Genomic DNA, 20,169 nt, shown 5'->3' with positions numbered 1-20,169 from the left:
GCAAAAAAGCTAATCATACAGAAGCAGACAAAATAAAGACACAATGCCTGCTAATAGGAGATAATAGATAAACAATTCAAACAATAGAGAATATGGTTTAAGAGCAAATTGATGATTCAGATAACTAGTGTTAGTTTAGATAGAAAGACCCGGGGATGGTACTTTCTCAGGATACATCCTCCAAGCTAACACCTGATAATCTTTCAGTCAAAGCAGTTTAGGTTTAGAAGGCTAAAGAAGAGGTCGCATGTGTGAAGTCCCAGAGAACAATGAAAGTTTACAGTGTGCTGGGAAGTAAAACAACAAAACACCTTTATCCTGGTGAGAGACAGAGGGCAAGATGTGAGGTAGCAGAAGTATTTAAAAATTTTAAACAAGGGAGTAACTGGATCATTTGCACATATAAAAGCCTCAATCTGACTTTTATGCAGAAAATAGAAGGGGAAGATAAGAAGGGAAGTTGGTTAATCAGTTGAAAATACATTTTATTGGTCTAAATAAGAAAATGAGATGACTTTGGCAAAGGTGAAGACACAGAGATGAAACAAAATGAACAATTTGGAGATAGAGTTTGAAAGAAGAACCAGGGGAGATTTCTTATGATTGATAGTAGGGAACAAAGGAGACAGAAAAATCAAGATGACTTTTGGGTTGCTAGCTTGAGCAGATAGACCAGTGGTGGCTCCATGAGGTGAGAAAGGGAAAATGGAAAAAGAAGCAAGCTATATTCTTGTGTCTGAAAGAAGTGGAGATAAGGCTGAGAAGTAAAATCAATAATTTAGTTGAAATTTCTTGTGACAACAAATAGAAATGTCAAATAAATAGTTAATTTATAAGTTTTACCTTTGATATAAATGCCTGAGCTAGAGATAATAATAGGCTGTTTATCCGTAAATTAATGATATTTAGAACATGGAATGACTGGAATGACTATGAAGATTATGTAGAGAAAGAAAGATATGCCCAATATATCTTTAGGTGAGAGAGGGGAGGGTAGACCTAAGATATAGCCAATCCTTAATGTAGATATTAGGTAAATTATTTAACCTTTTTGAAACTTAATTCTATCATCTATAACTGGGAATAATATTACATATTTTTTAATTTATGTGTGGATAAAATAAATAAAATCATGTTTATAAGAAGTAATGCAAATAAAAAAGAGTGAAAGCATTGTGGTTATTACTCTAATCACATTTTATTTGTGTTTGGCACTAAAGAGACAGAAAACATGAAAGTAGATTAAAATAGAGAAGTGTCTTTTGGAAATTAAATGGGAATGTTAAAGAATTTATGGTTATTAATTTAAAAAAATACATATTTAGAACAAAGATGAGCACTGATTATAATCAATGTATTTGCCTATAAGATTATTTCAGAGAACTTTACCATACTGACAAAAAAACATTTATAAAAAGAAGAAAATCTAAATAGTTCTTAGAAAGGGCCAATAGAAATTCAGTAAAAGCCAATAGGAGATTGGCATATGTTAGCCAAAAGGAAAAACGAGTAATTTAAAGGAGAGATTGAAGATATTAAAGATTATGTAGCCAAAGTCTCGCTTTTATGCAGAGATAAGAAGGGAAGTGGGTTAATCGGTTAAAAATACATTTCAGTGGTCTGAGTCAATTGTTGTGAAATATACATCATTGACAAAAGGATCATAGGTCCTCCTTCTGAGACAAACATGGAACTCATTTCCTAAGAATTTGCCTTCATACTGTATCTTAGTCAGCTTTTCATTAGTGTGGCAAAATGTCTGAGAAAAACAACTTAAAGAAAAAAGGATTTATTTGGGCTCATAATTTTAGAGACTTTGGGCCATGGTTGTTGGATGACTCCAAGATAAAAACATCATGGCAGAAGGGTATGAGTACAGGAAAGCTCTTTACCTCTTTGCAGCCAGGAAGCAGAGAGAGAAACCGAGAGAGGGGAAGAAGCCAGGAACTAGATATAGCCAGTGATTAGTAGTTCCCAAGAGCATACTCCCTTCAACCTGTTCCCACCACCTCCCAATAGTTCAATGGATTAATCCATCCATGAAATCAAAGCTCTACTGATCCAATCACTTCGCAAAAGTACTTTGTTTATACATTGCTGCTCTGGAGACTAAAGCCTCAACACATGGGCCTTTAGGAGATTCCAGATCCATATTGTAACGCACTGCTAGTAAAGATGGCCAAAATTAAGTGTGGGAAGTTGAGAACTTTCAAGAGTGAAGGTAAGGAGAACATGGACACCCCTAACTATTAATTAGGCAGTATGAAAATAAAATTTACTGTTTTGGAAGGACTTGAAGACCTAAAAGTATAGTGGAAGTAACTGTTGTGAGAGAGGTTAAAAAGAAAAAAGATTTAGGATGCTAAGTGCTTATGATAACACTGTGCAAGCCTTTTGATGGGTGAGATCAGCAGATATCAGTGGGAACATGAGAAGCCATGAGACAACATTACTACATGATCGCCCATATAGATATTAAAATTTTCTGAAAATACTATGGTAGAAGTGGCAGAATACTTAGTATGTATGTATTCAGATAAAACAAGTGCAGATGACAGATATGCTTAATTGAGATAATAAAAGGTAAGAACTTAAAGCACGGTTTGGGGCAAGCCGTCGGCAATTAAGGGTAAATTTAAGTACACAGAGAATTAAAAGGATCATTCATTGATGTGAACTTCAAACCCCAGGAAGCTGAAGAAAGTTTTGGACTGAAAGATTTTACATTGAACTAAAAGCCAACTTGACTCTGCTTTCTTTCATCCACTGATAGTCAAAGGCCAACATGCTTTCTTCTTTTTGTATTTCCTATATTCTCCTGTTAGTGGTACTTGCATGATAAATAATGATTCCAATATGCACAAATAAAGACAGGCATAGACCAATGCTCTGTTTATGGAGGATTCAAGCAAGGTCTGGCCAACCAATAGCCAGATACTGTAGAGGGAGTTTAGATAATGGACATTAAAAAAAGCAGTGTGCTTTCAAATCTCTTTAACAGTAAATTCTGAAATTCTGAAATATTCAAGGCCATCCCAATAATACTTTTTTTTCAAAATAAAAATATATTTTAAAAAACAGGGATGGGAGTATAACTCAGAGATAGAATATCCCTGGGCTCAGTCCTCAGTACCAATACATACATACATACATACATCTTAACTAAGAAAGCAACAGTTTCCTATCTTAAACTGAAGCTTCTGATAAAGAAATCTTTGTTGCTTGGGAGACTATCTTTTTTTTTTAACTTTTTATTGGTGCATTGTATTCATACATCTTAATGGAGTACAAGATGGTAGAGACATCCATGCACACATCACTCATTTAGCCCTTCCCCAATTTCCTCCCCATTCCCTCTTCTTTCACTCCTTTTCATGTTTGGCTTAGTGACTGATGTTTGTGAAAGTACATCATGTACATTAGAAAATTTCCTTCTTCCCCCTTCTATCCCCCTCAATTAGGTCACCTTATTTGCTTATATTTCCTTGTCTAGAGTTCCTCCTATGACTCTTTTTCTCCCTAGCTTCCACATATTGGGGAGAGCATCCAATTTTTTATTTTTTGTGATACTAATATCATTCATCATAATGAGTGAATACTAGAAAAGTGTTGAAAAGAAACAATCATAAAATTATATTTATGTGGAAGGTATTTTTGAGTAGACTTTCTTCTTTTGAAAATAAACAGGAAATTCTGATATAAAACACTAATGATACTCAACAGCGTTAACAGAGCATTCCGGAAATAATACGGCTTTTCAGATGACCATAGAAATGCTGAACATTCATGGAGCTGTATCATTTCAGGAAGTTAGCAATAGTTTCCTGATGAGTACTAAGTTTGCCACATCAATCCACTTTATGCAAAAACAAATTAATTGTATTATTTAAGTTTTTAATGAGTTGAGTTAGAATTTTATATTCCTCTCTAGCAATCTTTTATCTGTCAACTCCCATTTTCTATATCTCCTCTGATGTTTTCAGACCTAGCTATAGATTAATTTGTTTTAATACAATAAAAATGGTATGAAAATTAAAATAGCAGTAACTAACATTTGTATTATACTTATGGCTACTGACTTTTACAATCACATCTCACTCACTGTCTTGTGAGCCAGTATTACTATTTGCATTTGCATTTGCATTTTGTAATATGAAGGCTGGGAAAGTAGAGTTGCCAGAGGTACCTAGCAAGTAAAGCAATTAGGATTATAAACTTTACTACCATTCTTTGTTTTTCCTTTTTAGCTGTTCACAATTATACTACAAAATCAGATACCACAGGTCCTATCTTAAGACTGTGCGGGCAGAAAAAAAAATATATTTTTTTCTGAGCTATAAATTATCACCCAAAGAAAAGGTTATAAGTCCCTGATTTTTTGGTACTACACTAAGCCTTTGCTTTTTGAAATATCTTGGGCATACAGAGGAATAGAACAATTTTTGATTCATTCAAATCCCTGAAGCATCACCATCAGGCATCAGCATATTTGTTTGTCAATTTTATGGTGTCTCTTCCCAACAACCAGATATTGCAGTCCTGTCCTTGTGATTCTGTGATCACAGTTCTGAAATACTGTGATTTGCAAAATGTTTACAAGCTTAGGGAATAGGATTAATTCACATTTAATTTCCTCCGTTTGTTAGCTATGTAGACTGAGAAAAATCATTCAATCATTGATTTTCAGTTTCTCATTTATATACTGGATGATAGAATTTCCTTGAGTTAGGAATCTGCTTTCCTTTGGCTTACAGATGGTATCTATTAAGAGACAATCATTGGGACTTCCTGGAATGCTCAGCACAATGTAGTTACAATTGCTATTTTTGATGGATGTCTTAGAAATCATTCTATTACTATTATTAGCTTTTAAAAATCCAGTCCTAAAAATGAATGTGAATTGCTATTAAAGATAGTATTGCATAGGCTTCAAGAAAATTGCATGCCTACCTCCAATGGATCCCCCTTCTGGCTTCTCCCACCACCCCTTTCCCTCCTATGGTAATAGGGCAGACCAAGGACCAGAGATGTCGTCCTCTTTTATACATGTAAGGACTCTTTTATAGTTCTTATATGTATTACTGTAAGTGCTTTTATGTGATCCAGCAATTTCTTATTAGTCTAAGAGCATCCTCAGAATTTTCAGGACCATCAGCAGGCTCACATGGTACAGTAAATCCCTTTTTCTATGTCTGATAACTCAGGTGATCAGAAGACTTTTCTGATATGCTGACATCAAATGAATACAACTTAGAACTACCTGAACCAAAAAGTAAATAATTCTTCCTGTGCTTTGTTTGAAGCACTACTGGTGTCATGAAGCAGAAAGGAAAGAAATGAGGCTTGTGATAATTTTTATTGTGCTGGGCTTTTTTTTTTTTTTTTCCATTCCTGAGGTCCCTGTGATCATCTGCTATGCCTGAGAGACACAGGCAGTCCTCAGAGCCCAGGGCACAGAAGTCACACTGCATAATAAAAAGGGGATCCTAGCAACAACATCAAAGCATATATGTTTTTGATTTTCTTTAAAAAATCTTTTTACTATAGTTTTTTGTAAGGATGAAAGGTAATAGGGTGGCTCTTTTATTAAAATATTAATGGGACTAATCAGGCACCCTGACTTTTTGAAATATATTTTATGCCCATTTTGCTAAAATAATAGCTTTGAATATCACATGAATGATGGCATGTAGTCTAAGGTAGACCTAGAGCTTCTTGGCTGAAGCTTTATTCATTTTGAGAAGGAGGATTCAATAGGTTGATATGGGCCCAGGACTCAGATCATCTGGGCCTAAATCTCAGTACTGCACTTTACCTGGCTCTGTAACAGAAACGTCAGGACCCACCATCAGTCTCAGTTTTTACATGTACAAAATGGGGGTAATTACAGGGCTGTTGTCTGAACTTAACAAGATTACAGATAGATGATAGATAAATAGCTTAACATAGAGAGGTGTATTTATTTCCTCAAAAGATATTCATTGTATTCCATTAACAACATTCTGGACAAAAATAACATAGTAATACAACCCTTGGCTTCAAGAAACTCATCCTCACTAGTTAGAAACAAAACTGAGTGCACTTATATTTAAAAAGAGGGAAAGCATGGCAAAATGACTGAGAGGACAGCGGCAGCAGCCCTGGGTGTCAGGGTGAGCTGCCAATCATCCAGTGTTTTCCTGGTGGGATGAAAACTGGGGAATCAACTATGGTGTAAGTTGCCAAACTATTCCTGTGAAGGGCCAAAAAATAAACACATTTAGCTCTGAGTGTTGTTTCCTGTCTCTTTTGTAGTAAGTCAATTCAGCCATCATAGTGAGAGAGTAAGTTATAAACCATTCACATAAGAATGGCATGGCTGCATTCCATTAAAACTGCTTACAAAAAACCAGGCCTGCCAAAGTCAAAGATCTCTAGGGAAACTGAGCCAGTGTGTGTGTGTGTGTGTGTGTGTGTGTGTGTGTGTGTGTGTGTGTGTATGTATTTGAAGAGATTTATTTTAAAGCACAGATTCCCAAATTTATTGACAGATATACAGTTTTCAGAAAAAATAAATAAAAATCACTCAGCGCCCCCTTGCGTACTTCCAGAGCCCCCACACATTTTTATTTAATGCATCTGAGACTGCCACCATCCCCTGGATGTTTTCAGTGCCTACAGCCCACCCACCCCCACCACAACCCCTGGTCCAGAAGCAGTTTCACAACTTTGAAAATCTTAGCTCAGAGGATTACAGAGCCTGACAAATCCAAAATTTGAAGGTGGACATGCTGGTAAAAAACACAAGAAAGAGCTGTTGCCACAGCTTCCAAGGTTGTCTGTGACTGAGTATTATTCTTGCTGGAGGAAGGTCAGCCTTTTGTTCTTTTAAGAACAATAAATGAGGCCTAACCAATTTATACAGGGAAATAGGCTTTACTCAAATTCCACTGATTTAAATGTTAATCTCATCCAACAACATCAACAAAACACTCTCTAAATTGGCATCTTCAACTAACCATCACAAAACCTGGATTAGATTTGGCCTGCTATAGTTTGCCTAACCTGAGCCGAAGAGAGAACCTCTCTGCTCAGTCTGAACTCTGAAGTAAGTAGAGTTTGGTTTTCTAAAATCCCTCTTTCCACATTGCTATCAGTTAGTCACTGAGTGCTCCTCCAAACCTGTGGGTTTAAGAACTAGATCAAAGCGGCTAGAGATTGGGGCTAGACAACCTCTTTACCAAGACCACCCAACCTCTTCCCCCATCACTGTGAGTGGAGCTTGGAACCCAAACAGGAGATAATAGGGATAGGGATGAAGCCAGGACTCCTCCAACCAATGGCACTGTGAAAAGAAAAGGGAGAAAAACAGAAGAAACATGGGGTTGCAACCTTCCTCAAAAGAGTAAGCTAAGTCAGGGAAGAAAAACCTTAACTTTACTCCCCAATTAATTGGTTATTTTCTCAGATTCACATGGAAACACCGCTGTCACATTTGAGTAGAGAACTGAGAAAATGAAAAGATGATGGATAGGAAAAGAGATATAATACAGAAAAAAGAGAAGAAAGGACAGTAAGAGAGAGGGAGGAGAGGTACAGGGAGTAGTGTGGGACACAGTATGGGAAATGAGGGAAAGGGGGATTTTTAAATTTTCATTTGTTAACCTTAAAACTAACTCTATCTCTCTTCCTTAGATTTTCTATTTCAAAATAAGTATTCTGTAGCTCAAAGAGTGTTATGGGGCTTAATTCATTTAAATTGCAAAGCATTTCAGGATTCTTAGATGAAAGTATTATTGAAGTACAAAGCTCAGGTTCATTATTAATAAAATCACTCCTTCCTAGCAATCTTCTTTGAAATGATTGGCTCCTTGAGAATGCCTAAGGTTAGTAGGAGATGGCCTTCATCTAGTAAAAGAATCAGACAAATGAGCTATGTATGCATCATAACCTCTTCTTGAGAACTTTGTAAAAACTATGTCCAATTTTACCTTAAAGAATATATCTCAGTACAGGGACAACTTGCTATATGTCAAAGCTGCATTAAAAATTGTTTAAGATTAGAATCAATGTGAAATGATTACCCTAGGGAAGTTCATGCTATTCCAATAAAAATTCTAGCTATTTTTCTAAATAAATATGATGAGAAAGTATAAAGTAGAAATTATTAATATATTTTCATAAACAATGATGAGTAATTCTACTGCCATTTCATTCATTTCTAACAAATTTATTAAAAAACTTTTAAAAATCCTTTAAAGTTAAATTAGAGCTTTCCTTTGGATTCTCTTTTGAAAAAGTATTTTTACTTTCCTTTATATTAATTTTTCTTTAGTGCATTTTGGCCTATCTATATTGTAAATGTATTTTGATGATTTTTGTACAATATATTTTATGAATCATTTACATAGTATCTTTTCTGGAGGAAGAACTGTAAATAAAAATAACATAAAAACATTTATGTCATAAATATCAAAGCAGTAGCTGTTGATCCACAAAGCAGGCCCTGGTGAACTCACTGTTCTTTAGTTAACTTTTCTGGGAAAGTTCCTTCCTGCATAAGTTTTCTTTAGTATCTTTGAATCCTTTGCTATCCATATTCTTATGGTTTGGATTTAGAATGTTCCCAGAGACCTCACATAGATCAGGCTTGGACCAGGGCTTGGTTGCTGAGGAAGGCTCCCTGGAGTGTGGCTTTGGAGAGTATACATGGTCCCTCCTCCCCTTATTCTCTTGCTCTGCTTCTGGCCTCCATGTTGTGAGAGAAGAAACCTTGCATGTCCTTTCTCTCTGCTCCACACACCATGCCCTGAGCTCAGCAGAATTCAACTAATGTGAGCTGGACTTCTGAAATCTCCAGAATTGTGAGCAAATAAATTTTTCTTCCTCCAAATTGTGGTGGTCAGGTATTTTGGATTATAGCAATGACAATGCTTTCTAAAATACATACTTAAAAAAACTATCACAGTTCTACAATTCTTACTAGAGACTGCTTGGCACAACAGGCTTGACAGCACAGTGATCAGATGGGAGAAAGTTTCCTCCCTGCTATCCTGGTATCCACAGGATTTTCTCTTAAAATGTGATTTCCCCCTGGGAGTAAACCCAAGCCATCTTGCCTGTAGGATATAAGGTGAATTATCTGTTTTTCTAGAGAAGAAAAACTAGGTGAACAGAGGTGAAGGGGAGATCTCATCATGTAAGATATGATTCCGACAGCTAAGTATGTTAATAGTCACTTGATTTTAAATTTAGTATTTCTCTGCCACCCTAAGTGTTTCTGGTATTCTAGAGTAAGGTTTATCAACAACTGGACTACTAGTGTTTGGGATCAAATAATTATTTGTGGTGGGGACTTATCTTTGCATAGTATGATGCACCAGATCCCTCCTTGATCTCTATCTACTAGTTGCCAGTCGTACCCAACACCACATTAAGACAACTGAAAATTTCTCTAGAGGATATTTCTGAATGTCTTCTCTGAGGTAAAATGGAACCTGGTTGATAACAATCATTCTAAAGGAATTTCTTTCATTCAGCCTTCCAAGAGAATAAGTGCCTTGTGTTTTTCTGATATATATGTATGTAGATTTAGGGGAGAGGATTATAAAAGGCTATGCCATAGCAGACTCAGGGATCTAACCATGTACTAGCTGTGTAGCTATATTTGTATCTTTATCCCCATTGAAATTTCCAGTTATCTGTTACCTATAATTCCAGAAGTTTCCCTGAGTTCTGTGGCCAGAATTAATATGTTTCTTTTCTTTGTCTTTTATCTTGAGTATTCTTACTTTTTTTTCACCTTCAAAGTCAATTCACTAACTCCAGCTTCCAACATTCTTTTGGAGTGATATAATTGAAGTTACTTACTTTCTCAGTTTGTTTCTCTTTATTTCTCTCTTTCTCTTTCTCTCTCTTTATTTTGGCAAAACTGGGGATTGAACCCAGGAGCAGTACCTCCTAGCTACAACTCCAAGCCTATATTTTTTATTCTTCATTTTTTTTATTTTGGTGGTACTGGGGTTTCTGGGAGTCCTTCTATCTCCTAGCTACACTCCCAGACCTATTCGTTATATTTTTATTTGGAAACAAGGTCTCTTAAGCCAGCACGCCTGGCTTTTAACCTGCATGATCCTCCTGTCTCCGCCTCCCAAGCACGGGAATTACAAGCGAGCACCACCACATCCGGCTATTCTTCATTTTTAAATGGGTTTTCACTAAGTTGCAGAGGGACTCACTAAGTAGCTGAGGCTGACTACAAACCTGTGATCCTCCTGTCTCAGCCTCCCAAGTACTGGAATTACAAGCATGTGCCACCATGTCTACTCTGAGTTTCTTTAGAGTTGAGCAAATTTTCCTTCTCTTTAAGCCCTTTAATTTAAATCTTATAAAAGAAAGTGAGAAGTTATGAGTTGATGTTCTAGATTCCATATTTTGCATAAATTTTTCAATATTAAAGGCAAAACCCAAAATAAGTGTTTGTAACAAACGACTTGAACATGAAATATATGTTTTATTTTTCCCAGGGCAAGAACAGAAGTTTGTTATATGTGCATAAGCAGGGAATAGCTTATGAAGGTGAGAATAGCAACAACATACTTTGCAGTTTTTCAGAATAATAAAAATAGCACTAAGGCCATGGTTAGCAATTAACTCATTTTGTTCAATTGAATAATGGATTCATTTGATTCTTACAATTCTGTGAAGCAGACCAAACTAATACTAGAATCCATGGAAGCCAAGCATGGTGGCTCAAACCTAAAATCCCAGTACTTGAAAGGCTAAGACAAGAGGATCTTAGGTTCAAGTCCAGCATCAACAACTAAGTGAAGCCCTCAGTAAGTTAGATCCTATTTCAAAATAAGAAACAAAATAGGGCTAGCTTTGTAAGTTAGAGGTAGAATGTCTCTGGGTGCAATCTCTAATACCGAGTACACAGATAAGCACACACACACACACACACACACACACACACACACACACACAAACACACACACACACACACACACACACACACACACTCATAGAAAGTGAGAAACAGATAAGTTGATTCATTTTAAATTATTTGAAACAGATCTAAGAATAAAAATCTAGCTGACAAGTCTCTAAACTATTTTATTTTCTACAAAATTAGCATAGCTCAAGGAAGCTCCCATAGCAAAGATGAAACAAGAAGATTGTTGGTTTTAGAAATTCAAATAATAGGAGCAACTCAGGACAAAAAAGGAGATTCCATAGATGAGCAAATAAGGCAAATGAGGGGATGGAAGAGGAGAAGAGGAAAAATCTCTAAATCACATGATGTATTTTAACAAATATATCAATATCAATTACTAAGCCAAACATGAGAAGGAGGGAGGGGGAGGGAATGAGGTGGGAACTGGGTATGGTCTAATTGGGTGATGTGTGCATGTATGTCTCCACCATCTTGCATCCCACTAAGATGTATGAACACAGTGCACCAACAAAAAAAAAAGAAGAAGAAAAAAGTCAAACAATAAGTGTTATTATCAGTTGCACACCTGACACTTTGTAGGTTTAAACAGGAGAAATAGCTTGTGGCTACCTGGGTAGTGGAAAGTTCTTAGCTGTACATGTGCAAGCCCTTTGAAGAGCCAGTAATAGTGAAAGATGACTTTTAATGAGCATTTTTCTCTTTCTCTGTTGTCATTTTTCATATGCTGAAGTTCATGGTATCCTCACAGAAACTATTTTATAGGTGGGTTCTAAGTTGAAAGAAAGTAGAATGTTTGTATAAAGTAATGCATTATTCTGAAGGCATGAAGCTCACCTATCATAAGGTATCAATTAAGTAGGAAAATTTCAAAGTCCTGCGCCCCTGACATATGGTGGTAACCATAATACTGGCAAAGAGTGATTCCAAGAAATGAAATTCATGCATTTTACTTATTAGGTTCAGTTTATTTGGTTGGCCTTAAATTTTTACCTTAAGTCATAATCCATAATTTTCCCTATCAATCTGGCTACCTGGATGACCTCATAGACTTCTCAACAATAAATTTTGAAAATTAAATTTTGTATTGGTAGCAGTTATCTTTTGCTGTATAACAAATCACTCCAGAATTTATTATCTTAAAGCAAAAACTTATTTTTTAGCTCAGTGTTCTACTGGTTGACAATTTATTTGTGGCTCAAATTAATTATTTGGGTTGCACTCGGCTAATTTTAGCCATGTGCTTGAGTTTATTTGGCCTGTGGCAGGGGCAGCTTATTCTGGAAATACCTTAACTGGTATGGTAAACTAAGTAATGCCTTCCCTCTGCCCCCAACATATCTGTATCCTGATCCTTGGAACATGTGAATTTATTAGCTTATATGTCAAAAGGCAATTTGCACATCTGATTCTTTTTAAATTTATTGGTGCATTGTATTCATACATCATAATGGGGTTAAAAAAAAAACTTGTGTAGACATACATGCACACATCACACAATTAGCTCCTACCCAATCCCCACCCCATTACCTTCCCATTCCTCCTTCCCATGCTTGGCGTAGTGGTTGACTTCGATATGTTTAAGTGCATCATGTGCTTCAGAGAGTTTCCTTCTTCCCCCTCCCATCCCCTCAGTTAGGTTGTCTTGTTTGCTCCTCTATAGGATTTCCTTTTACATCTAGAGTTCCTCCTATGACCCATTTCACCTTAGCTTTTGCATATTAGGGGAAGCATCTGATTTCTTATTTTTGTGACTGACTAATCTCACTTAGCATAATGTCCCCCAGTTCCATCCATTTCTCTGTAAATGATGTAATTGTGATTTTTTTATGGCTGAGTAAAATTCTGTTGTGTACATATCACAGTTTTGTAATCCATTAATTTGTTGATGGACATCTTGGCTGGTTCCATAGTTTGGCAATGATGAATTGTGCAGCTATGAACATAGATACACATGTTATTAGTTTGATAGTTTGGTTTCCTTTATTTTGGATAGATACCCAGAAGTGGTATTTTTGGATCAAATGGTAAATTTGTTCCCATTCTTCTGAGGATTCTCCATACTGTTTTCCAAAGTGGTTGCACTAATTTGCAATCCCACCAACAATGTTTTAGAGTTCCCACTTCTCCACATCCTCTCCAGCATTTGTTGTTGTTTGTGTTTTGAATAATTGCCATTTTAGTTGGAGTTAGGTGAAATCTCAGGGTAGTTTTGATTTGCATCTCTGTTTACCATTGATGTCGATCATTTTTTCATGCATTTATTGGCCATTTTAATTTCTTCTTTCATGAGTGTCTATTTAGTTCGCCTGCCCATTTTTTTGATTGGATGATTTTTTTTTTTTTAGTTTTAAATTTCTTGAGTTCTCTGTATATCCTAGATACTAGTCTTCTATTGGAGGAGTAGGTGGCAAAAATCTTTTCCCATTCTGTTGACTCTCGATTGAGGTTATTGACAGTTTCCTTTGCTGTACAGAAGCTCTTAAGTTTCATGCAATCTCATGTATTGATTAGTCTTTTAGTTCCCTTATACCTTTTGGGTCTTGTTGAGAAAGTTTTTATCTGTGCCTATGTGTTGCAGTGTTGGACCTATGCCTTCTTCAAGGAGCCTCAAGGTCTCTGGTCTAATTTCCACATCTTTTATTCATCTTGAATTGACTCTTGTGTAGGGTGAGAAAGTGGGATTAGTTTCCAGTTTTCTGCATATGGTTAACCAGTTTTGCCAACATCATTTGTTGAACAGGCTTTTTTCCAATGTATGTTTTTGGCCCCTTTGTCAAAAATTAATTGGTTGTAAGTGTGTCGATTTTTTTCTGGGTCTTCTATTCTGCTCCATTGGTCTATGTATCTGTTTTTGTGCCAGTATCATACTTAAATTGAAGGTATAGAGGAGGGAATGATTATCCAATGTTGACCAGTTGGGCTAAATATCATAACTGGAAATTTACAAGGGAGGCCAAATGTGATGCTACTGCAGAAGAGATGGTTATATGATAGCAGAAGAAGAGGTTAGATTGATAAACTCTGAAGATAGAGTGAGTGACCACAAGCCTAGGTATGTTGGTAGACACTAGAAACTAAAGAAAAGGCAGAATATTAATTCTCCCCTCAAAGCATATAGGAAGAAGCAATCTTGCTGATACATCAGATTAGTTTAATGACTCTGATTTTGGATCTGACTTCCAGAATTAAAAGAGAATATTTTTTATTGGTTTAACCAACTAAATTTGTAATTTGTTATAGCAGGAAAAAAGAAATGAATACAGTTGACATGGCTGAATGACTGGGGTATTTGTCTAAATATATGTCTTCACATCCCTTCAGTAAGCCAGTAGTCTTAGATTGTTCATGTAGAATTGGAAAGGTTCTCCAATGGAAAGATAGGGTAAAATAGAGAGAGACAGAAAAAAGAGACTAAATATGAATATGGGTATGAATGCAAAGGTTCACAAAGCTAGATACCAGTACAAAGTCATTTCTGCCATATTCATATTCTGCTGGCCAAATCAAATCACAAAGGCATGCTGGATTCAAGGGATAGAGAAACAGGAGGTGTCAAAGTTATATTGAAACATTTGTAGATGCTTGATGGGGTAAAGGATCATGGCTACTCTTCTAGTCTATCTCCAATACCACCTATTCTTTTTTTTTTTTTTTTTGTGGTACTGGGGTTCCTGGAAGCCCTTCTACCTCTGGGCTACACTCCCAGAAGTATTTTATATTTTTATTTGGAAACAGGGTCTCTTAAGCCAGCTGAGGCTGGTTTCTAAGCTGCATGATCCTCTTGTCTCCGCCTCCCAAGCACAGGGATTACAAGCGTGCGCCACCACGCCCGGCTCTACCTATTCTTCTAAACCACTTTCTAATATTTCTGTCTCTGTGAATGATAACACTTTTTAAAATAAAGAAATTGTAATCCACTCTTCACTCTTCTCTTCTCTTCCCATGAACATCAGTGGGTGGATATGAGCTCAAATCTGTTTCTTTCTGTCTACCCCACGATACTTCAAAGTTTCATAATTCACCTCTCATCCTCTTTTACTTGTGCTATTTCAAATCCCTCCGTCTTCCAGCTTTTGGTTGTCTCTAAAATTGCACTAACTCTGCCACCCTAGCCTTGGAGTAATTGCTAATCTATGTGATGTAACTCATATTGCTTATGATCGTTCAATGATTCACCACCAGTAGAAAAAATGTCCAAATAAGTATGGATGGGAGGCTACATCATAACAATTTGGTTCCTGATTCTTTCTCACTCCCTTCCTTTCTTCCGCCCCTCTCTTTTTTCTTTATTTCTCTTTCCTTTTCTTCCTGTCTTCCTCCCTTTCTTCTTTGGCTTCTTCCCTTTTTTGTTTCTTCCTTCTTTTCTTCCTTCACTTTCCATCCCTTTCTTTTTCTCTTAATGTACATCACTCTCTGACTATAAAAAAAAAACTTTTAATTGAACCTGTAGTGTTGCCATAAAGTCTGGAAAGAAAGACAATAGTATTTTTATTGTCTATATTTGTTTTATAACCTGATGGCTTTCTTCTTATGGTATACATTAAATATCTAAATTCATTAAATGAAAATTAGGGGTACATTTTATCTAAGGCCATGTATCTAGATGCACATGTGATGGAAAGCTTTGTTAAGGCACTGCATTTATTGCAGTTTTGTTACAGGCCATTGAATATGCACCATTAATAAGGAGTATCACACTGAATATGCCATGTGATGCTATTAAACATATCATGTATTTTAAAGTAATATCAATAATCCACTTATAAACATTTATGTGGATTTTAATTCATGTTTCCAGAAATAATGGACTCCTTGCATAGTGCCTGTGATTTTTCATGCTTTCATACTTCCCTATATAATACCCTATACCCTCTTATAGCTTTTCCATACCCTAATTATGCTTTAGTGCTTAGATCAAATATTAAATTATTTGTGAAGTACTTACTTATTGCTCAACCTCAGTGACTACAGTCATCACTCTCCCACTCATCCCCTTGACCTTGCAAATTTCAGCAAGTGGCTTGGAAACCTCTACTGTAACAATTAATAGCTCCTCATGCATACCTTAAGCAAAAGCTGACTTCAGCATCATAGGTGCTAATATGTCAGAGAAAGTACACACAAGTCTAGTTGTGGATAAATAAACAGAAAGGCTAGTCCTCCGAGAGTTAAATTATTCACACCAAGCAGATAAGCTCCTCTCAGATAATAGAGAATCACAGAAGTAAATCATGTGCTTGAGAAAAGCGCTCAATCAAGTTCATCAGTTAGTTAAAAATAAACCCAGAGATGCCATTGCTATAAATTATTCTTTATCTACAAGATTTTCTTCCCCATTTAAAATCATTCTCCAAACCTTACATTTTCTATGAAGTCGTTGCCTACTAAAATGCATCTCCATTCAATGTCTACAATTATCTGTACTTTGCTCATTTTTTCTTTGAGTTCATAAGCATTGGGGGCAGAGACCTGCTTTATCTCTGTGATGTGTTTGCAGAATACAGAATGCATCCATGAAGCTTCATATATAATCATAATAACAATAATACATATTAGAGATGACAGATACAGAATTGCTATTCCAGACCTCAGAATTGTAAATCAGAATAAATAAGGCTATACACATTTCATTAAGGCATTTCTCTCAAATCTGATTTGTAGAACATAGATAACAATCTACCTATTTCTGGAATGATCTTCTTTTCTCATTAAAAATATACCAAACAATTTCTAATACATTTTCATATAAACCTAGTTTTCATTTAGTAAATAAAGTCAGATGTTTTATAAAAATGGTGAATTAGTTTTATGGTACATCAGTTTCATGGAATATTACATAGCCATTAAGATTATTAATGTTCAGACTATTAAGATACATGGGATAATCACATACTGTAAGAAAAATAATACACATTATGATTATATGATCGTCTCTTTTGTGTACATTATTTGTTATACATAAAGCTTAGAAGTGGCCACTGAACAAATAGTAAGATACTTTATATTTTACATATTTGTAATTGTTTTAAAGCCAGGGTATTTAAATAATACTTATCAAAAAACTATAAATTTCCTTGCCGGGCATGGTGGTGCACGTTTGTAATCCCCGCGCTTGGGAGGCGGAGACAGTAGGATTGCTCAGGTTTGAAGCCAGCTGTGCTGGCTTCAGAGACCCTATTTCCAAAAAAAAAAAAAATACATATATATATATATATATATATATATATATATATATATATATTAGGTCTGGGAGTGTAGCACAGAGGTAGGAGGGCATCCAGAAACCCCAGAACCACCAAAAAAAAAAACTATAAATTTCCCAAATAGGAAGATACTTTATATTTTACATATTTGTAATTGTTTTTAAAGCCAGGGTATTTAAATAATATTTATCAAAAAGCTATACATTTCCCAGTCATATAAGTTATTATAATTTAGGTTGATACCAATTTTAATAACAATCATCCTTTTGACCTGCAAAATGAAGACATTAGATAAAAAGATTTTTAGATCCCTTCAATCTAATAATCACTCATTCATGACAATATTTACAGGAAAAAAAAAGATTTTCATCCTATATTCATGACTGTCAGAGGCAATAAAAGTACTGTCTATAGAATCAGATTGTATGGTTTAAATCATCTCTCCATCACCTACTATCTGACCTGGGATAAGTTGCTTAGCCTTCCCTATGCTTTGATTTTCTCACTTGTAATAAAATTTGACCTCATCAAATTTTTTAGGAGATTAAATTATAAAGCATATAAGGTACTCTGTGTTGTCGCTAGTGCATATTAAGATCTCAGGTACTTATATACAAAGGCCACAACAGAGATGCTGGCAATTTTTTCTAAAGAAAAGCTAAGAAAAGAATAACTTTATCAATAATACCCTGCAACATTTAGGTCTTCCTAGATGAAATCTCAGTCAACAGGGAGTTTCTTTTTATTTCGTTCAAAGAGATGTTTTCATATATTCAAACTTAACCCAGTAACAAAAACAGATTTTTGCACTGATGCCTGTAGTTGGCGACCTTTCTGCAGATGGGGCTTTGTGATAGAGTTGCAGGAGTGCCAGGAAGTCATTCAACATCTCCTGAATTGAATTCTTTTGATAAAGATACTGGAATTTTGGACTATATAAAATGTCAATCATAGTGCATTCAGTATGTAAGCATCTGAGTGAATCTTTGGTGGAGTTTGCCCTTCTCTTCTGCACTCTTCTTCTGTACAGCACATTTGAAATACAGGGCCTGTATTTTGAATATGTGTGTGTCCCAGCCTGACTGAGAGGCTTAATCAATGGAGCAGTGAAGGGAGAAAAGTAGGTATTCAGAAGACAAGCTAAAGGGTGGTTTGATTATGTGATCTCAGACTTGTGGCCAATATGTTTAGAAAAGTTCTCCAGTTTATTGATATTGAGTACATGATTGAGGGCCCTCTACATCAGCGAAAAGGAAAGACTGCACCCATCCTTTTTGAAAGGGAATGACTGCACCTATCCTTCTTGAAAGGGGATGTAGTGCTCTGTCTTACAAGGAGAGATCTAACCTCTACCTACCTGTGCAGGACCCAGTCTATAACAGGCCAGTGTTCTAAAAGGTAAACTCAGCCAGCACAGAATTGGCATCCTCAGATAGGTGATAATTGACCAGAAAAATTATTAATTTAATAACTTATTTTCACCTAGTAATGAGGGCTGTACCTAGGGAGAACATGAATTATTCCAAACTATCCAGTAGCCAAACCAGCTTCTGAAAGGTTATAAAAGCTAAATTTACCAAAAGGAAGGATTGTTTTTTAGCTTTTGTGATCTGCTTGCACATGCCAGGCTTGATAACTGTACTGTTTTTACTCCCATGGTCAACTATATTAACAATCTGTCTCTAGATAGCAATATGAATTCATTGAGAATAAGGACCAAGATCTGACTACTTATTCTTGTTTACGTAGTTCTTAATCCTGGGACAACAACCGTCAACATTCAATTACCTCAATATGTGAGAAAGTAAAAAGTCTAATTAGATTCAAAATATGCTGATTTACCCATAGTGACTTAAGAAGAGAACATAGGCTTCCGAGGTCAGTGAATGTTAGGATAACCATGACTTGTGAAATGATCCTTTGCTCCTCCGTCAGAGACAGAATTCGGCTGAATGTTTTATTTTTGTGTCCAAGTATCTTTTTAAGACACATGGCTTTAAGTAGTTCTTTAGGTTGATTTGCAATAGCTTGGGATTTGTGTGCAATGTATGGTTCCCATCTGGATTTCACACTAATGAGCAATCCAGATATTATTTTTTTCTGGACCTAAATTCTAGTACCTACAAATTGAGGCCCTAGGATTAGTTTGTCTTAAAAGTAGGAATCCACTCTCTGCACGTTTCAACCTGGTGATCAAAAAGTAGATATTAGGAACACCTGCTGTTTTTTATTACAGTAGTTTCTGCTATCTTTTACATCAACATACCTTGACTTTAGTACACAGCTCAAAATAAAAGTATGGAGTAAAGAAAGAAGCTGCTTTCCGAGTCAATACTAAAATAACAGGGGCAAGGTTGAAAATAAGTAGTTATGAAAACTGCTCTTTGTGTTTGTATTTCAGCCCTTTTTTTATTTTAAGGAAAGGTCATCAAATTTGAATCTTCTCTGCTTGTTCCCTTCTGTTCTTTTCCATTTCATGTCAGGTGATATTGAAAGCAATTTTAATGGATATGACTAAAGATGAGATATAACTAAAGTATGTATACATGATATAGTGGTATTTTATAATCAGGAGCTCTTCTACTTCTCAGCTTCTTCCCTGAATTGTGGGAGATCTTAGTCTCCTCTATATTGCCTTTTGTTTCTATATTAAAATAGAAATAAGATATAACATATTTGGGGGCGTTTTTATTGGTGCATTAAAGTCACACATCTTAATGAGGTACAAGATGATAAAGGCATACATGCACACTCACTCATATGAAGAGGTTTTTTGATAGTGATAGGAATCCAATCCAGGGTCTTACGCATTCAAGGCAAGCACTCAACCAACTAGCTACACCCCAGCCCTCATGCAAATCTATTTATGCTGCTATCTATTATGTATGATATAAGTGATCAATACTTGACCAACATATTGATCCATCCCAAGTACTGCAAAAAAAAGTCACTTAAGAGCTGGCTGCGAACCTCGATCTCCCAACCCCCCAAAAAAGAAACCAAACTACCAAACTAATGCATGTGTATCTA

Source organism: Muscardinus avellanarius (genome assembly GCF_963383645.1).
Source record: "Muscardinus avellanarius genome assembly, chromosome: 5".
NCBI classification, from domain to species: domain Eukaryota; kingdom Metazoa; phylum Chordata; class Mammalia; order Rodentia; family Gliridae; genus Muscardinus; species Muscardinus avellanarius.
Note: the sequence above shows the minus strand (reverse complement) of the source record.